Source organism: Chinchilla lanigera, unplaced genomic scaffold, assembly GCF_000276665.1.
Source record: "Chinchilla lanigera isolate Chin_1 unplaced genomic scaffold, ChiLan1.0 scaffold00006, whole genome shotgun sequence".
Taxonomy (NCBI): Eukaryota; Metazoa; Chordata; class Mammalia; order Rodentia; family Chinchillidae; genus Chinchilla; species Chinchilla lanigera.
Genome location: NW_004955407.1, coordinates 32,909,227 through 32,915,226, shown reverse-complemented (window position 1 = coordinate 32,915,226; position 6,000 = coordinate 32,909,227). Strand labels below are relative to the sequence as shown.

Sequence of the window (6,000 nt, the reverse complement as noted above, 5' to 3'; positions counted from 1 at the left end):
AGGGCTCCGGGGGCCGAGGGAGCCCTGTGACCTTCCCGCGGCGGCGCGGCGTCCTCTCCGCCCGGCCGCGCAGCCCTTTCCCCGCGGTTCCCGAGGCGCCGCCTGCCGGGCTCCTCGCCTGCTGCTTCCTCGCGCTCTGTCTCCTCCTCCAACAGGCGAAGTTTCCCGCGGAGAGCGCGCCTAAGCCTGTAAGCCCAGCACTAGGCAGGCTGTGAGGCAGGAGGATCCTTGCGAGTTCGAGGCCAGCCTGGGCTACAAAGTGAGCTCAAGGCCAGCATGAACTGCATAGCGAGACCCTGTCTCAAAAATACAGAAACAAAAAGAAAATGTCTGATTTATTTCAGTTAAGGGAATGGTCTCAAGGTCCATAAGAACCGTTTTTTTTTTTTTTTTTTTGTGTGTGTGTGTGTGTGTGTGTGTGTGTGTGTGTGTGTTTGGTATGGGGAATCAAACTCAGGACCTTGAGCTTGCCAAGCGGGCACTTGTGCAGCTGAGCTATAGCCCTGGCCCAGGAGCTGGTTTTAAGAGAATTAAAGAAATACATAGTTCATAGGGAGAAAGGAGTATCTCAATAAAAGTGCTAAATTAGCTGGGTGTTGTGACACATGCCTGTAATCCCAGCACTCTGAGAGGCTGAGGCAGGATGATTGCAAGTTTGAACCCTGTCTGGGCAACTTGATGAGACTATCACAAAACAGAAAATAAAAAATAGGCTGGAGATGTAACTCAGTGTGAAGATCCTGGGTTCAGTCCCCAATACTGCCCTCCAAAAGAGACTGCTGAATTAGATATAACAGGTTAATGTTTTACATAACAACAAAAGCACATTTTGGGTTTAATGTTCTCTAATAGGCTGTAATATACCTTATTTCTGCAGTTAAACCTTTTAGTTGTCCGCCCCCCCCCAACCGGGAATCGAACTCACGACCTCGCGCTTGCCAGGCAGGCGCTGTGCTGCTGAGCTAAATCCCCCGCAAACCTTTTAGGATTGTAAATTATCTGCATCTTTATTAGTAGTGATTGTTCCATTAAGAAAATTATACCCCTCAGAACACAGATAAGGCCCAAACAGGGTTAGTAGAAAATGGAAGAGCTTCTCAAATTTGGGGTTAAATGTTTGTATTATAACCCTAACTTCCAACTTGATATGTAAGGGGAGGACATTTGTCGCTGATAGATAAAGGCTTCCAGGAAGAGATGAGCTGAACTGTTTTCATCAACCTCCCTGACTGAAACAGAGCCCTTTCAGAAGGAGGTTGGGTGGTATAAGGAGGGAGTTCTAGTCAGTGGGGTTCATTTTAGGGCATGTGGAGGACTCTAGCGGGGACCACATCCTGGAAGGACAGCAGACATACGATCCGGGGAGCATGTTACCCAGCATTCCTTCTTGGTTCACTATATCCTGCCTGCAACCAGGGAAGGTCAAAGCCAAATCTCTCATCGAGGAAAGTGCATGGCTGCTGCTAGTTGCAGTTTGCAGGGCTTGCGGGGAGCAGGAACTACTGCATCAGCCAGAGCTCAAGATAAGGCAGCCCTGCCAGGACAGATAGGAATCTGGGCCCCATTGTGGTGTCAGTTCTCAGCTAAACCACAGCTGAACCCAGCGCTTCAGGCTGGCCTGGCTGTCTTTTGCCCTTTAGCTCTCTTTCCTATATCCTTTTGTACTGATTTTACTTTCTGTAGTGGAACATACACTCCAGTAATATCTAGGATGAGTTACCTTTTTTGGAGTCCTTGCATGTCTGAATGTGTTTTAATTCTGTCCTAATACTTGACTGGTATTTTGGCTGGTGTTGTGGTTGGAAGTGCTTTTCCTTCAGTTTTGAAGCTATTGCTTCATTGTCATCTTTTTTTTTGTTGTTTGTTTTTGTTTTTGTTTTTTTTTCCGGTACCAGGAATCAAACTCACGACCTTGCACGTGCCAGGCAGGTGCTGTGCCGCTGAGCTAAATCCCCAGCCCCTCCATTGTCATCTTGCTTCCTGTGTTGCTGTTGAGAATTCTAAACCATTATGAACCCCTTAATCCTTTATATATAGTTTTCACCTCTCTGGAAATTTATAGATTGTACACTTTGGTTTCAGTGTTTTACATTTCTTTTTTTTTTTTTTTTTTGGTACCAGGAATCAAATCAGGATCTTGTGCTTGCCAGGCAGGCTCTTATGCCGCTGAGCTATCTCCCTGGCCCATGTTTTACATTTCAAATGATGTGTGGATCTGTTTTCATCCATTAAATTAAGTATTCGCTGTGCCCTTTAAATTTTCAAAATACGGGTTGGTGCACACCTGTAATCCCAGCACTGGGGAGGCTGAAGCAGGAGGATCGTTGCAAGTTTGAGACCAGCCTGGGCTACAAAGTGAGCTCAAGCCCAGCTTGAACTGCGTAGCGAGACCCTGCCTCAAAAATACCAAAAAAAAAAAAAAATCAAAATACAAGAATATTTTTTCTGGGGAAGCTTTCTTCAAATATCTTGTTATTTTTTTCCCTTGTATTTTCTGTGTAGTAAATACCATTTACTTTTTGTGATACTGGGGACTGAACTCTGGACCTTTGCACTGAGCTACATATGCAGTCATTTTTTAATTTTTAAAAATATTCACATATGTATGTTTCTTTTTGAGACAGGCTCTCACTATTCACTTCAGGCTGGTCTTGAATGCAGTTTGTAGCCCAGGCTGGCCTCAAACTCATGATCCTTCTGCCTCAGCCACCCGAATGCTGGGGTTACAGGCGAGTGCCACCATGCCCAGCTTATTTTTTATTTTTCATTTTGAGAGTGTTTTGCTGTCTTAGTTACTTTTCTCATTCCTGAGACAAAATACCCGACACCCAAAGTTAAGAGAGGAAAGGTTTATTTAGCTCACAGTTTGTAGAGGTGTCAGTCCATAATTAGCTGGCTCCAAGGCAGGGTGGCACATGAGAGCGGCAACCCTTCAGGGCATCTTATTCTAGGGTGTTTGTCTTGGTCTTTTGAGGCGGGGTTTCAACTCTTGGTGACCCTCCTCCATCAAACTTCTGAGTGCTGGGACTACAGGGGTACACCACAGAGCCCGAATTTTATTCTAATTTTTCTGAAGTTACAGTGATTTTAAGTGTTCTCTCTCTGAATGGTTTGTATCAGGTTGCTTATTTTTTCTGTGTGTGTCTTTCATGTTATAAGTTTCCTCAGATCCATAGTAATCACTGACTCTTCGCTAATAAATAAAATTGATTAAAAAGTTGAAAAGTTGATTGACACCTCTGAGGGTGTGGATGAGGCTTTTCACTGTGTATTTTCCTGCAGAATGATCTGGCCGGTCCATCAGTTGTGGTGTCCTGATAACCTGTTTTTTATACCTTGCCACATAAGCCTGTCTGAATCTCCAGAGTTTTCTTGACTGAGAGGAAGCAATTTTGCTGTCAGTGTCCTGAGCCCGAAGAGAGACGGAAGCTTCTTCGTTCAGCATAGTCCTGAATATTAAATTTTAGTGTGATACATTATCTGCTGTCTCTGGAATCCCTCAGCCCAGAACACAAGAAAAAGGAAAACAACAGACAAATAAAACCTCACAGACTTGTCTGGGTGTGGAAGGAGGAGTTGCCAGTACCATGAAGAAAGAATCACATCCTGGGATCTACCTGGTTTTCTAACTGTTCCCCTACTCTTTACTGGCTTAGTTCTCAACTTTCCCTGCTTTCTTGGGTTTGCCCAAGTCAGTTCTTGCCCATCTGCTTCCTGCTTTCAAAGTTTCGTTGCTCTTATCTCTTTCTGAGTTTCCTAACATAAGAAGTTGATGATTTTTAAAAAACTTCCTCTATTACTGTTTTAGAGGGCATTTTGGGAGGGACCAAAATGAGATGCTCAGTGCATATGGTCTGCCATCTTCATCCAGAAACAGTAATGTGTTTCCCAACCTGGGAGTCCTGGTAGTGCTGCCAGGAACAGGATGCCCTTGAACAAAGCAGTCATGTACGGGAGCTGTCTTTGTGCTTGAGTGACAGGACTGAGTGCTCTCATGTTCCCGGTGTCCTCATTAATTCTCACTGTGTGAGGGACACGTTATTACCCCAGCTTATACCGCAGAACACCACAGGCATGTGGCGAGTCCAGGAGGACTGGCATGGATAAATGTGCCGGAACAGGGGCAGCTCGGGAGAGGCTGAGTTGGGGTTGAGCCCGGGCTCCTGCTTTGAGCCACCTCTGGTGGCTAATGCGGTAAGATGTTCCTTGATACTCAAGGTGTCCACTTCCTTTGAGCCCTTCAGAAATGTTTTTAGCATAGATCTTTTCTGAACTCCGTATAATCCCTGTGCTTTCCCAGTGCTGCTTGCCCCCAGGGCTCCCTTTTGCGGGTGTGGATGGAAAGCTGTGGCCCTGGAACCCATTGTTTGAACTGGAGAGTCGTTACTTGGTGAGCAGTTCCAGATGAGGCAGGGGTGACTGAGCAGGGCTCCTGGAGAGGTGGGAAGGGCGTCCTTGGTGAGGGAGTGGAATTCCCCTGTGGCTGGATCAGCTCTTGGATTGTGTAGCAGTCATCTGCCCTCATGGGCAATTCATGATAGTATGCTTTTCTAGTTTTTCACCTTTTTATTAAAAAACATTTTTAAGCATACAGAAAAGTTGAAAGAAGAGTAAATTCAACATTGTTAACATTTTTGCCAGGCATAGTTTTGCACGCCTGTAATCCCAGCACTTGGGAGGCTAAGCCAGGAAGATCATTGAGAGTTTGAGACCAGCCTGGGCTACATATTGAGACCCAGTCTCAAAAAAAAAAAATGCTGTTAACATTTTACCATATTTGGGTTATATTATTATTATGCTTAACCATGTGATAAATTTTGATGACATTGACACTTTGTCACTAGACAGGGTCAGAGGACCTCAAGTGAGATAAGGAGCCTCAGCCACTCTTGTAAGTATGCAGGTTTGCTGACTGCAGTTGCAGAAATCAAACTTTGAGGATTAGTCAATACACAGGCACACAAAGGATTTTATTAGGCAGAAATTAAAAGTTACACACCCTAAGACACAGAGTGTAGGCCCTCAAGACAGAAAGAGGCACCTTATTTCCTGAAAATGGGAACATTTATGCTTCTCTTGAGGGATGGAAACCCCAGAAAAAGGCCACCCCCACCCCCCCACCCCCACCCCATGGGTATTGGCCCATATGACAGGTATGAGCCCACGTTTTTTTTTTTTTTTGGTCTTGAGACAGTTTCACTGTGCGGTTCGGGCTGGCCTGGAACTCACTTTGTAGCCCAAGCTTGCCTCGAAGATGCAGCAGTCCTTCTGCCTCAGCCTCCCGAGTGCTGGGATTACAGGCGTGCGCCACCACACCCGGTGTCTGGTTTTTGTTTTTAAAATGGATAATTTAAGCATTCCTTGACTTCTCTGAACCTGTTCTTTTATCTTAGGGTCAGGTTCCTGGTCTTTCCTTTCTCAGTTAAGCACATTAATGGTTTGTGAGTATTCCTGAGGGATTCTGGGTGTGATAGGTCTGGAAGGAAAACAGCCTGAATTTCACCAAGGGAAGGCTGATATGAATTGCCTTGGGTGACATTGACAGGGTCATGCCAGTTGCAGTCTTTTTAAAAGTACAATTTGTAGTACTTTTTGATTGCTTTATCTCCTTTCTACCTGTCTTATTTCTTCTATTCCACCTTAACTTGACCTCTATATCAGCAGACAAGCCTTCGTCTTTGTGAGGGCTTTTATACTGGGCCTGTGATAGAGGTGGCAGTCCTGGTGACTTATGAATTGCCTTGGGGTTTTTCTGCGGTTGTCTTGATGACTATCACCTGACTTCCAGATGACTGATCCATGTTCACCTCCTTATCGAATGGTTACTTGGCTGTACCCTTTTCTGTCCTGAATAAGCTTCCTTTTTTTTTTGTACTGGGAATTGAACTTGGGACCTTGAGCTTGCCAGGCAGGTGCTGTGCTGAATAAGCTGTATAGTATGGATATTACCGGCTGAGGATATTTTCCAAATTTTGAAATTTTTGCTTCTATTGGTTAACA

At 45.0% G+C, this 6,000-nt stretch overlaps 1 protein-coding gene across 1 annotated transcript in view; it reads left to right on the top strand.

The window, feature by feature from the left end:
* Window positions 1–6,000, top strand: part of Tmem50b (transmembrane protein 50B) — a 39,657-nt gene that overhangs the window by 810 nt on the left and 32,847 nt on the right. The gene's annotated exons all lie outside the window — the stretch shown is intronic.